This window comes from Ylistrum balloti, unplaced genomic scaffold, assembly GCF_031769215.1.
Source record: "Ylistrum balloti isolate Yb309-2 unplaced genomic scaffold, AGI_CSIRO_Ybal_v1 Utg369614, whole genome shotgun sequence".
Lineage (NCBI taxonomy): Eukaryota > Metazoa > Mollusca > Bivalvia > Pectinida > Pectinidae > Ylistrum > Ylistrum balloti.
Genome location: NW_026781888.1, coordinates 674677 through 689667, shown reverse-complemented (window position 1 = coordinate 689667; position 14991 = coordinate 674677).

Genomic DNA, 14991 nt, shown 5'->3' with positions numbered 1-14991 from the left:
AGCATTGCTTGAGTGGATTTGACTCATTTGTTACATCACATAGAGTATGTGTGAACTAGACACTTTGTTTGCTACACACGTCAAATTATGGGTAAATTGGACACTTTAGTTACTAATACAACATAGTATAAGTGGACTACACACTTTGGTTACATCCTTCAACATAGATTGACACTTACTTGCTACATAAAACAAAGTATGAGTGGATTGGACACTTTGGTTACTCCCTACAACATATTATGAGGAAACTATATCATATATCATACAGTTTGGTGACTATAAACACAGTAACTCTATCATGGGGGTAGTTTGGTGTATATATACAACGAAATTCTTATCATATGGACAGTTAATGTCTATACCAAACTCTATCATGTGGACAGTTTGTTGTCTATACCAAACTCTATCATGTGGACAGTTTGTTGTCTATACCAAACTCTATCATGTGGACAGTTTTTGTCTATACCAAACTCTATCATGTGGACAGTTTGTTGTCTATACCAAACTCTATCATGTGGACAGTTTGTTGTCTATACCAAACTCTATCATATGGACAGTTTGTTGTCTATACCAAACTCTATCATATGGACAGTTTGTTGTCTACATCAAACTCTACCATATGGACAGTTTGTTGTCTACATCAAACTCTACCATATGGACAGTTTGTTGTCTACATCCAACTCTATCAGATGCAGTTTGTTGTCTTCATCAAACTTTATCATATGGACAGTCCGTGCCTATACCTAACTCTATCATATGGACAGTTTGTTGTCTACATCAAACTCTACCATATGGACAGTTTGTTGTCTATACCAAACTCTACCATATGGACAGTTCGTGTCTATACCAAACTCTACCATATGGACAGTTTGTTGTCTATACCAAACTCTATCATATGGACAGTTCGTGTCTATACCAAACTCTACCATATGGACAGTTTGTTGTCTATACCAAACTCTACCATATGGACAGTTTGTTGTCTACATCAAACTCTACCATATGGACAGTTTGTTGTCTATACCAAACTCTATCATATGCACAATTCGTGTCTATACCAAACTCTACCATATGGACAGTTTGTTGTCTATATCAAACTCTATCATATGGACAGTTCGTGTCTATACCAAACTCTACCATATGGACAGTTTGTTGTCTACATCAAACTCTATCATATGCACAGTTTGTTGTCTACATCAAACTCTACCATATGGACAGTTTGTTGTCTACATCAAACTCTATCATATGGACAGTTTGTTGTCTATATCAAACTCTATCATATGGACAGTTTGTTGTCTACATCAAACTCTACCATATGGACAGTTTGTTGTCTACATCAAACTCTACCATATGGACAGTTTGTTGTCTACATCAAACTCTACCATATGGACAGTTTGTTTTCTATACCAATCTCTACTATATATGGACAGTTTGTTGTCTACATCAAACTCTACATCAAACTCTATCATATGGACAGTTTGTTGTCTAAATCATACTCTACCGTATGGACAGTTTGTTGTCTACATCAAACTCTATCATATGCACAGTTTTTTGTCTACATCAAACTCTATCCTATGCACAGTTTGTTGTCTACATCAAACTCTACCATATGGACAGTTTGTTGTCTACATCAAACTCTACCATATGGACAGTTTGTTGTCTACATCATACTCTACCATATAGACAGTTTGTTGTCTACATCAAACTCTACCATATGGACAGTTTGTTGTCTACATCAAACTCTACCATATGGACAGTTTGTTGTCTACAACAAACTCTATCATATGTACAGTTTGTGTCTATACCAAACTTTACCATATGGACAGTGTGTTGACTACGTCAAACTCTACCATATGGACAGTTTGTTGTCTATACCAAACTCTACCATATGGACAGTTTGTTGTCTACATCAAACTCTACCATATGGACAGTTTGTTGTCTATATCAAACTCTACCATATGGACAGTTTGTTGTCTACATCAAACTCTATCATATGGACAGTTTGTTGTCTATATCAAACTCTACAATATGGACAGTTTGTTGTCTACATCAAACTCTACCATATGGACAGTTTGTTGTCTACATCAAACTCTACCATATGGACAGTTTGTTGTCTACATCAAACTCTACCATATGGACAGTTTGTTGTCTATATCAAACTCTACCATATGGACAGTTTGTTGTCTATATCAAACTCTACCATATGGACAGTTTGTTGTCTACATCAAACTCTACCATATGGACAGTTTGTTGTCTACATCAAACTCTACCATATGGACAGTTTGTTGTCTATACCAAACTCTATCATATGGACAGTTTGTTGTCTACATCAAACTCTACCATATGGACAGTTTGTTGTCTATAACAAACTCTACCATATGGACAGTTTGTTGTCTATATCAAACTCTACCATATAGACAGTTTGTTGTCTACATCAGACTCTATCATATGGACAGTTTGTTGTCTACAACAAACTCTACCATATGGACAGTTTGTTGTCTATACCAAACTCTACCAAACTCTACCATATGGACAGTTTGTTGTCTACATCAAACTCTATCAGATGCAGTTTGTTGTCTTCATCAAACTCTATCATATGGACAGTCCGTGCCTATACCAAACTCTATCATATGCACAGTTTGTTGTCTACATCAAACTCTACCATATGGACAGTTTGTTGTCTGCATCAATCTCTATCATATGCCCAGTTTGCTGTCTACATCAAACTCTACCATATGGACAGTTTGTTGTCTACATCAAACTCTACCATATGGACAGTTTGTTGTCTACATCAAACTCTACCATATGGACAGTTTGTTGTCTACATCAAACTCTACCATATGGACAGTTTGTTGTCTACATCAAACTCTACCATATGGACAGTTTGTTGTCTACATCAAACTCTATCATATGCACAGTTTGTTGTCTACATCAAACTCTACCATATGGACAGTTTGTTGTCTACATCAAACTCTACCATATGGACAGTTTGTTGTCTACATCAAACTCTATCATATGCACAGTTTGTTGTCTACATCAAACTCTACCATATGGACAGTTTGTTGTCTACATCAAACTCTACCATATGGACAGTTTGTTGTCTACATCAAACTCTACCATATGGACAGTTTGTTGTCTATACCAAACTCTTATCATATACACAGTTTGTTGTCTACATCAAACTCTACCATATGGACAGTTTGTTGTCTATACCAAACTCTTATCATATACACAGTTTGTTGTCTACATCAAACTCTACCATATGGACAGTTTGTTGTCTACATCAAACTCTACCATATGGACAGTTTGTTGTCTATATCAAACTCTACCATATGGACAGTTTGTTGTCTACATCAAACTCTATCATATGCACAATTCGTGTCTATACCAAACTCTACCATATGGACAGTTTGTTGTCTATATCAAACTCTACCATATGGACAGTTTGTTGTCTATATCAAACTCTACCATATGTGTCTACAGTTTGTTTGTCTATATGGACAGTTTGTTGTCTACATCAAACTCTATGGACAGTTTGTTGTCTACATCCAAACTCTACCATATGGACAGTTTGTTGTCTATATCAAACTCTACCATATGGACAGTTTGTTGTCTACATCAAACTCTACCATATGGACAGTTTGTTGTCTACATCAAACTCTACCATATGGACAGTTTGTTGTCTACATCAAACTCTACCATATAGACAGTTTGTTGTCTACATCAAACTCTACCATATGGACAGTTTGTTGTCTACATCAAACTCTACCATATGGACAGTTTGTTGTACAGTTTGTTGTCTACATCAAACTCTACCATATGGACAGTTTGTTGTCTACATCAAACTCTATCATATGCACAGTTTGTTGTCTACATCAAACTCTACCATATGGACAGTTTGTTGTCTACATCAAACTCTACCATATGGACAGTTTGTTGTCTACAGTTCTATCATGCACAGTTTGTGTCTATATCAAACTCTACCATATGGACAGTTTGTCTACATCAAACTCTAATGGACTTTGTTGTCTACCATATATGGACAGTTTGTTGTCTATATCAAACTCTACCATATGGACAGTTTGTTGTCTACATCAAACTCTACCATATGGACAGTTTGTTGTCTACATCAAACTCTACCATATGGACAGTTTGTTGTCTACATCAAACTCTATCATATGCACAGTTTGTTGTCTACATCAAACTCTATCATATGGACAGTTTGTTGTCTATACCAAACTCTACCATATGGACAGTTTGTTGTCTACATCAAACTCTATCATATGGACAGTTTGTTGTCTATATCAAACTCTACCATATAGACAGTTTGTTGTCTACATCAGACTCTATCATATGGACAGTTTGTTGTCTACAACAAACTCTACCATATGGACAGTTTGTTGTCTATACCAAACTCTACCATATGGACAGTTTGTTGTCTACATCAAACTCTATCATATGGACAGTTTGTTGTCTACATCAAACTCTATCATATGGACAGTTTGTTGTCTACATCAAACTCTATCATATGGACAGTTTGTTGTCTACATCAAACTCTACCATATGGACAGTTTGTTGTCTACATCAAACTCTATCATATGCACAGTTTGCTGTCTACATCAAACTCTACCATATGGACAGTTTGTTGTCTACATCAAACTCTACCATATGGACAGTTTGTTGTCTACATCAAACTCTATCATATGCACAGTTTGTTGTCTACATCAAACTCTACCATATGGACAGTTTGTTGTCTACATCAAACTCTACCATATGGACAGTTTGTTGTCTACATCAAACTCTACCATATGGACAGTTTGTTGTCTACATCAATCTCTATCAGATGCACAGTTCGTGTCTATATCATACTCTACCAGATGGGCAGTTTGTAGTCCACATGAAACTCTATCATATGGACAGTCCGTGTCTATACCAAACTCTACCATATGGACAGTTTGTTGTCTACATCAAACTCTATCATATGTGCAGTTTGTTGTCTATATCAAACTCTATCATATGGACAGTCCGTGTCTATACCAAACTCTATCATATGCCCAGTTCGTGTCTATACCAAACTCTATCATATGGACAGTTTGATGTCTACATCAAACACTACCATATGGACAGTTTGTTGTCTATATCAAACTCTATCATATGGACAGTTTGTTGTCTACATCAAACTCTACCATATGGACAGTTTGTTGTCTATACCAAACTCTATCATATGGACAGTTTGTTGTCTATACCAAAATCTATCATATGGACAGTTTTTTGGCGATATCAAAGTCTATCATATGGACAGTTTTTTGGCGATATCAAAGTCTATCATATCGACAGTGTGTTGTCTCCATACAAACTCTTTCATATAAACACTTTGTTGTCTACATCAAACTCTGTTATATGGACAGTGTGTTGTCTATATAAAACTTCATCAAGGTTAAGGGGAAGTCACTCTGTTACAGCTCCGTTTTGAAAAGAGACAAATCAACAATAGAAGACATCTGGAATGAAAGAGATAATTTTTTTATTGATATTACAAATATTAAAGCATAATGTATGTCAAGAAAATGCGTTATATATAGATAATAACTTGTTTTTAGTCATTAAAAATAATACCAAGAATAGAAAAAAAAGTATCGTACAATTTACATAAATAAAAATTTATACAAAAGATTCTGATCCCAGACTGTAAACCCTTAGCAGAAATCAAATGGGAAGAATATTTTCAAAACAAAGGAGTTGAAGTAAAAGACTGGGGACAAATTTGGGAAAAATCAAAATTCATAGCAATATGCCAAAAGTTGAAAAAAAATTGAATGGAACTTCTTACAGAGAATAATCAATTCAGAAGCAAAATTGCAAGTCATTAACAGATCTGATGGGAAATGTCATTTCTGTAGGAATATTGAACCACTGTACATTTATTTTACCACTGCAATTATGTACAGCTGTTCTTTTTGAAAATTAAATACAGAATGTCAGACAACTCTCCATGGAAAGATGAACTTCTTGATGTCATTAGGACTGAAGATAAATTTCATCTTGGTAATTCTGAATACTATTGATGGGGAAACATCTCATTCTCTTACAGCCATGAAATATGTTGGTGAATGCAGAATTGCAATATTTATGTAAAGGAAAGTTAAATATTCTACCATGAAAAAAATGTTGATAATGCAAGTATCTATTTTATTGATATGCTAACAACACTAACAACGTCTATTGTTTTGACAGTGTCCGGTTTGGTAGGGCTCCTCCCATCCACTGGACATTGACACAGCAGAGTGTTTGTTTTTGTAAATTTTATATTTATATCAGACTTGGAGGTTGACAGTTTTTTTTTATGTTCCCAAGGGAGGTAACTCTAACAAGGAATGAAAGGAGAGTGTAAGAGGATGAAAGTAAACGTAAGTCGAGTGGAAGCCCTCTTGTATGAGGACACATAATGTTAACTTTTCATTTGCCTTTGCTTCAATAAATATTTTTTCTCTGAAAAAAAAACTATCGTATACACAGTTTGTTGTCTACATGCAACTCTATCATATGGACAGTGTGTTGTCTTTGTAAAACTTTATCATATTTACAGTTTGATGTCTATATACAAATATATCATATACACAGTTTGCTGTCTACATCAAATTCAATCATATGTACAGTTTGGTACTTATATTGTATGTAACTCAATTATATGCACAGTTTGTTGTCTATATAAACCTCCATCATTTTCATATTTCATATTCAGGCTTTTGTCTATACCAAACTCTATCATATTCACAGTTCATGTCTATACCAAACTCTATCATTTGCACAGTCCGTGTCTATGCCAAACTCCATCATGTGCACAGTTAGTGTCTATACCAAACTCTATCATATTCACAGTTCATGTCTATACCAAATTCTATCATATTCACAGTCCGTGTCTATACCAAACTCTATCATATGCACAGTTCGTGTCTATACCAAACTCTATCATATGGACAGTTCGTGTCTATACCAAACTCTACCATATGGACAGTTTGTTGTCTATATCAAACTCTATCATATGGACAGTGTGTTGTCTTTATAAAACTCTACCATATGCACAGTTTGATGTCTATATACAAATATATCATATGCACAGTTTGCTGTCTACATCAAATTCAATCATATGTACAGTTTGGTATTTATATTGTATGTAACTCAATTATATGCACAGTTTGTTGTCTATATAAACCTCCATCATTTTCATATTTCATATTCAGGCTTTTGTCTATACCAAACTCTATCATATTCACAGTTCGTGTCTATACCAAACTCTATCATATGCACAGTCCGTGTCTATACCAAACTCCATCATGTGCACAGTTCGTGTCTATACCAAACTCTATCATATGGACAGTTCGTGTCTATACCAAATTCTATCATATTCACAGTCCATGTCTATACCAAACTCCATCATGTGCACAGTTCGTGTCTATACCAAACTCTATCATATGGACAGTTAGTGTCTATACCAAACTCTACCATATGGACAGTTTGATGTCTATACCAAACTCTACCATATGGACAGTTTATTGTCTATACCAAACTCTACCATATGGACAGTTTGTTGTCTATACCAAACTCTTATCATATACACAGTTTGTTGTCTACATCAAACTCTACCATATGGACAGTTTGTTGTCTATACCAAACTCTACAATATGGACAGTTTGTTGTCTATATCAAACTCTACCATATGGACAGTTTGTTGTCTATACCAAACTCTACCATATGGACAGTTTGATGTCTATACCAAACTCTACCATATACACAGTTTGTTGTCTACATGCAACTCTACCATATGCACAGTTTGTTGTTTATACCAAACTCTATAATATGCACAGTTTGGTATTGATATTGTATGTGACTCCATTATATGCACAGTTTGTTGTAAATATTAAACAATATATTATAGCATATGCACAGTTTGTTGTAAATATTAAACAATATATTATATCATATGCACAGTTTGTTGTAAATATTAAACAATATATTATATCATATGCACAGTTTGTTGTAAATATTAAACAATATCTTATATCATATGCACAGTTTGTTGTAAATATTAAACAATATATCATATCATATGCACAGTTTGTAAATGTTTAAGCTGTTATGCTTCATTATTTGCACAGTCTATGTTACTGTACACCATCATGACAGATTGTTTTTTCTCGGTGACATCCTAACCCATGATTATTCTCCATACAAACTGGCGAGTTTTATAATAAACTCCATCATCATTATTACTAAAATCCTTCTATACAGTGATCTACTGTATCTTAGATAATGTGTGCCTTATCTCTTACACACAAACATTGTGTAGGACAGTTCTGTTATGTGACTATTTCACGTTTTATATAAAACTGCTTGATGAGGGAAAGAATATCTACAGTATATCATATCATGATGGGTCTGAAGTGGTAAGATGAACTTTAGATCTTGGTATTAGACAAACATACAAACCTTGTGGTTTTGAGGATGATTTATGTGATGTTGTATATCACGTGAGTGATTATTACATGCGAACGTGTGAACGTGTGTAAGTGTGTGTTTGTCCATGTACATCCGTGTTTGAGTCTGTATGTATGTGTGTGTTCGTCCATGTACATCCGTGTATGAGTCTGTATGTATGTATGTGTGTTTGTCCTTGTAAATCCGTGTATGAGTCTGTATGTAAGTATGTGTTCGTCCATATACATTCGTGTATGAGTCTGTATGTAAGTATGTGTTCGTCCATATACATTCGTGTATGAGTCTGTATGTAAGTATGTGTTCGTCCATATACATTCGTGTATGAGTCTGTATGTAAGTATGTGTTTGGCCATGTACATCCGTGTATGAGTCTGTATGTAAGTGTGTGTTTGTCCATGTACATCCGTATATGAGTCTGTATGTATGTGTGTGTTTGTCCATGTAAATCCGTGTATGAGTCTGTATGTAAGTGTGTGTTTGTCCATGTACATCCGTGTATGAGTCTGTATGTAAGTATGTGTTCGTCCATATACATTCGTGTATGAGTCTGTATGTAAGTATGTGTTCGTCCATATACATTCGTGTATGAGTCTGTATGTAAGTATGTGTTTGGCCATGTAAATCCGTGTATGAGTCTGTATGTAAGTGTGTGTTTGTCCATGTACATCCGTGTATGAGTCTGTATGTAAATATGTGTTTGTCCATATACATTCGTGTGTGAGTCTGTATGTATGTGTGTGTTTGTCCATGTAAATCCGTGTGTGAGTCTGTATGTAAGTATGTGTTTGTCCATGTGGAGCCGTGTGTGTGTGTCTGTAAGTAAGTATGGGTTTGTCCATGTGCATCCGTGTGTGTGTCTGTATGTAAGTGTGTTTGTCCATGTACATCCGTGTATGAGTCTGTATGTAAGTCTGTATGTATGTGTGTGTTTGTTCATGTGCATCTCTATGTGAGTCTGTATGTAAGTAGTATGTGTTTGTACATGTACATCCGTGTGTGAATCTGTATGTGTGTGTTTGTCAATGTACATCTCTGTGTGAGTCTGTATGTAAGTGTGTGTTTGTCCATATACATTCGTGTGTGAGTCTGTATGTATGTGTGTGTTTGTCCATGTAAATCCGTGTGTGAGTCTGTATGTAAGTATGTGTTTGTCCATGTGGAGCCGTGTGTGTGTGTCTGTAAGTAAGTATGGGTTTGTCCATGTGCATCCGTGTGTGTGTCTGTATGTAAGTGTGTTTGTCCATGTACATCCGTGTATGAGTCTGTATGTAAGTCTGTATGTATGTGTGTGTTTGTTCATGTGCATCTCTATGTGAGTCTGTATGTAAGTAGTATGTGTTTGTACATGTACATCCGTGTGTGAGTCTGTATGTAAGTCTCTATGTATGTGTGTGTTTGTTCATGTACATCCGTGAGTGAGTCTGTATGTAAATCTGTATGTATGTATGGGTTCGTCCATGTACATCCGTGTGTGTGTCTGTATGTAAGTCTGTATGCAAGTGAGTGTTTGTGTATGTACATATATATGTGTGAGTCTGTATGTATGTGTGTGTTTGTTCATGTACATCCGTGAGTGAGTCTGTATGTAAGTCTGTATATATGTTTGTCCAAGTACATCCGTGTGGTGTGAATCCGTATCCAAGTGTGTGTTTGTCTACGTACATATACATGTGTGAGTCTGTATGTAAGTGTGTGTATGTCCATGTACATCCGTGTGTGAGTCTGTATGTAAGTGTGTGTTTGTCAATGTACATCTCTGTGTGTGAGTCTTATGTAAGTGTGTGTTTGCCAATGTACATATGTTTGTGAGTCTGTATGAAGGTTTGTGTTTTTCCATGTTCATCCCTTTGTGAGTATGTATGTAAGTGTTTGTTTGTCAATGTACATTTGTGTGTGTGTCTGTACGTAAGTCTGTATGTAGCTTTGTGTTTGTACATGTACATCCGTGTGTGAGTCTGTATGTAAGTGTGTGTATGTCCATGTACATCTCTGTGTGAGTCTGTATGTAAGTGTGTGTTTGTCCATGTACATCTCTGTATGAGTCTGTATGTAAGTGTGTGTTTGTCCATGTACATCTCTGTATGAGTCTGTATGTAAGTGTGTGTTTGTCCATGTACATCTCTGTGTGAGTCTGTATGTAAGTGTGTGTATGTCAATGTACATCTCTGTGTGAGTCTGTATGTAAGTGTGTGTATGTCAATGTACATCTCTGTATGAGTCTGTATGTAAGTGTGTGTATGTCAATGTACATCCGTGTGTGAGTCTGTATGTAAGTGTGTGTTTGTCTATTAACATCTCTGTGTGAGTCTGTATGTAAGTGTGTGTTTGTCCATATACATTCGTGTGTGAGTCTGTATGTATGTGTGTGTTTGTCCATGTAAATCCGTGTGTGAGTCTGTATGTAAGTATGTGTTTGTCCATGTGGAGCCGTGTGTGTGTGTCTGTAAGTAAGTATGGGTTTGTCCATGTGCATCCGTGTGTGTGTCTGTATGTAAGTGTGTTTGTCCATGTACATCCGTGTATGAGTCTGTATGTAAGTCTGTATGTATGTGTGTGTTTGTTCATGTGCATCTCTATGTGAGTCTGTATGTAAGTAGTATGTGTTTGTACATGTACATCCGTGTGTGAGTCTGTATGTAAGTCTCTATGTATGTGTGTGTTTGTTCATGTACATCCGTGAGTGAGTCTGTATGTAAATCTGTATGTATGTATGGGTTCGTCCATGTACATCCGTGTGTGTGTCTGTATGTAAGTCTGTATGCAAGTGAGTGTTTGTGTATGTACATATATATGTGTGAGTCTGTATGTATGTGTGTGTTTGTTCATGTACATCCGTGAGTGAGTCTGTATGTAAGTCTGTATATATGTTTGTCCAAGTACATCCGTGTGGTGTGAATCCGTATCCAAGTGTGTGTTTGTCTACGTACATATACATGTGTGAGTCTGTATGTAAGTATGTATATGTCAATGTACATCCGTGTGTGAGTCTGTATGTAAGTGTGTGTTTGTCAATGTACATCTCTGTGTGTGAGTCTTATGTAAGTGTGTGTTTGCCAATGTACATATGTTTGTGAGTCTGTATGAAGGTTTGTGTTTTTCCATGTTCATCCCTTTGTGAGTATGTATGTAAGTGTTTGTTTGTCAATGTACATTTGTGTGTGTGTCTGTACGTAAGTCTGTATGTAGCTTTGTGTTTGTACATGTACATCTCTGTGTGAGTCTGTATGTAAGTGTGTGTATGTCAATGTACATCTCTGTGTGAGTCTGTATGTATGTGTGTGTTTGTCCATGTACATCCCGGTATGAGTCTGTATGTAAGTGTGTGTTTGTCCATGTACATCTCTGTGTGAGTCTGTATGTAAGTGTGTGTTTGTCAATGTACATCTCTGTGTGAGTCTGTATGTAAGTGTGTGTATGTCAATGTACATCTCTGTGTGAGTCTGTATGTAAGTGTGTGTATGTCAATGTACATCTCTGTGTGAGTCTGTATGTAAGTGTGTGTATGTCAATGTACATCCGTGTGTGAGTCTGTATGTAAGTGTGTGTTTGTCTATTAACATCTCTGTGTGAGTCTGTATGTAAGTGTGTGTTTGTCTATTTACATCTCTGTGTGAGTCTGTATGTAAGTGTGTGTTTGTCTATTTACATCTCTGTGTGAATCTGTATGTAAGATTGCGTTTGTCTATTTACATCTCTGTGTGAGTCTGTATGTAAGTGTGTGTTTGTCTATTTACATCTCTGTGTGAATCTGTATGTAAGTGTGTGTTTGTCTATTTACATCTCTGTGTGAATCTGTATGTAAGTGTGTGTTTGTCTATTTACATCTCTGTGTGAATCTGTATGTAAGATTGTGATTGTCCATGAATATCCGTGTGTGAGTCTGTATGTAAGTGTGTGTATGTCAATGTACATCTCTGTATGAGTCTGTATGTAAGTGTGTGTTTGTCTATTTACATCTCTGTGTGAATCTGTATGTAAGTGTGTGTTTGTCCATGTACATCTATGTATGAGTCTGTATGTAAGTGTGTGTTTGTCCATGTACATCTCTGTGTGAGTCTGTATGTAAGTGTGTGTTTGTCCATTTACATCTCTGTGTGAGTCTGTATGTAAGTGTGTGTTTGTCCATGTACATCTCTGTATGAGTCTGTATGTAAGTGTGTGTTTGTCCATTTACATCTCTGTGTGAGTCTGTATGTAGGTGTGTGTATGTCAATGTACATCTCTGTGTGAGTCTGTATGTAAGTGTGTGTTTGTCTATTTACATCTCTGTGTGAATCTGTATGTAAGATCTCTCTGTGTGAGTCTGTATGTAAGTGTGTGTATGTCAATGTACATCTCTGTATGAGTCTGTATGTAAGTGTGTGTATGTCAATGTACATCTCTGTGTGAGTCTGTATGTAAGTGTGTGTTTGTCTATTTACATCTCTGTGTGAATCTGTATGTAAGATTGTGTTTGTCCATGAATATCCGTGTGTGAGTCTGTATGTAAGTGTGTGTATGTCAATGTACATCTCTGTGTGAGTCTGTATGTAAGTGTGTGTATGTCCATGTACATCCGTGAGTGAGTCTGTATGTAAGTCTGTATATAAGTATGGGTTCGTCCATGTACATCCGTATGTGTGTCTGTATGTAAGTCTGTATGCATGTGAGTGTTTGTGTACGTACATATATATGTGTGAGTCTGTATGTATGTATGTGTTTGTTTATATACATCCGTGAGTGAATCTGTATGTAAGTGTGTGTTTGTCCATTTACATCTCTGTGTGAGTCTGTATGTAAGTGTGTGTTTGTCCATCTCTGTGTGAGTCTGTATGTAAGTGTGTGTTTGTCTATTTACATCTCTGTGTGAATCTGTATGTAAGTGTGTGTATGTCAATGTACATCTCTGTGTGAGTCTGTATGTAAGTGTGTGTTTGTCTATTTACATCTCTGTATGAGTCTGTATGTAAGTGTGTGTATGTCAATGTACATCCGTGTGTGAATCTGTATGTGTGTGTTTGTCAATGTACATCTCTGTGTGAGTCTGTATGTAAGTTTGTGTATGTCCATGTACATCCGTGTATGAGTCTGTATGTAATTGTGTATGTCAATGTACATCTCTGTGTGAGTCTGTATGTAAGTGTGTGTATGTCCATGTACATCCGTGTGTGAATCTGTATGTGTGTGTTTGTCAATGTACATCTCTCTGTGTGAGTCTGTATGTAAGTGTGTGTATGTCAGTGTACATCCGTTTGTGAGTCTGTATGTAAGTGTGTGTATGTCAATGTACATCTCTGTATGAGTCTGTATGTAAGTGTGTGTATGTCAATGTACATCCGTGTGTGAGTCTGTATGTATGTTTGTGTATGTCCATGTACATCTCTGTATGTAAGTGTGTGTATGTCCATGTACATCCGTGTGTGAATCTGTATGTGTGTTTTTGTCAATGTACATCTCTCTGTGTGAGTCTGTATGTAAGTGTGTATATGTCCATGTACATCCGTGTGTGAATCTGTATGTGTGTGTTTGTCAATGTACATCTCAGTGTGAGTCTGTATGTATGTGTGTGTTTGTCCATGAATATCCGTGTGTGAGTCTGTATGTAAGTGTGTGTTTATCAATGTACATCTCTGTGTGAGTCTGTATGTAAGAGTGTGTATGTCCATGTACATCCGTGTGTGAATCTGTATGTGTGTGTTTGTCAATGTACATCTCTGTGTGAGTCTGTATGTAAGTGTGTGTATGTCAATGTACATCTCTGTGTGAGTCTGTATGTAAGTGTGTGTTTGTCAATGTACATCTCTGTGTGAGTCTGTATGTAAGTGTGTGTATGTCAATGTACATCTCTGTGTTAGTGTTTAAGTACATGTGCATGCTTGTTTTTTCTTTCAATATTGATCTATTTTTGTGATAGTTTTCTCTCTATTTCTGTAACTCTTCAGCATTTGAAAAAAATAAAGGAAATAACAATTACACATTACAGTTTTATGAAGTTGAAATTACACAGAACTTTGATTCATTATATACTCTGTGTGACAGCACAAAAATGTCTATTGCTTATCTGATAATGTATATGTCATTTCTTACTTACAAGTCTATGCTATAATGTTTTATATATAACATAACGATAAAGCGGTGTATTTTATAGTGTTTTTTTATGTAATGTAGATATATTCATTCTTTGTTATATTGATATTTTATCTTACGAACTATCTAACAGTTTAACAGTATATCGAACCTACCACTAGACGTTTGATGGTTTTATCAAACCAAATAGTTCTATATTAACTATAGTAAGCTATTTCTTTCTATACTTTTTAAATGAAAAAAAAATGTATATATTTATATATGGATAATGAAATATATATATATAATTGATTCATACTAAGTTAAGGTAATTATTTTTCTCAAATAATAATTGGTAATGAAATAATGATGGATGTGATTCCTTTCTACGTATTTATTATAGTAATATTACTTTCAATATCCTGATTTTACGGCAAATATGCAATTGTCATA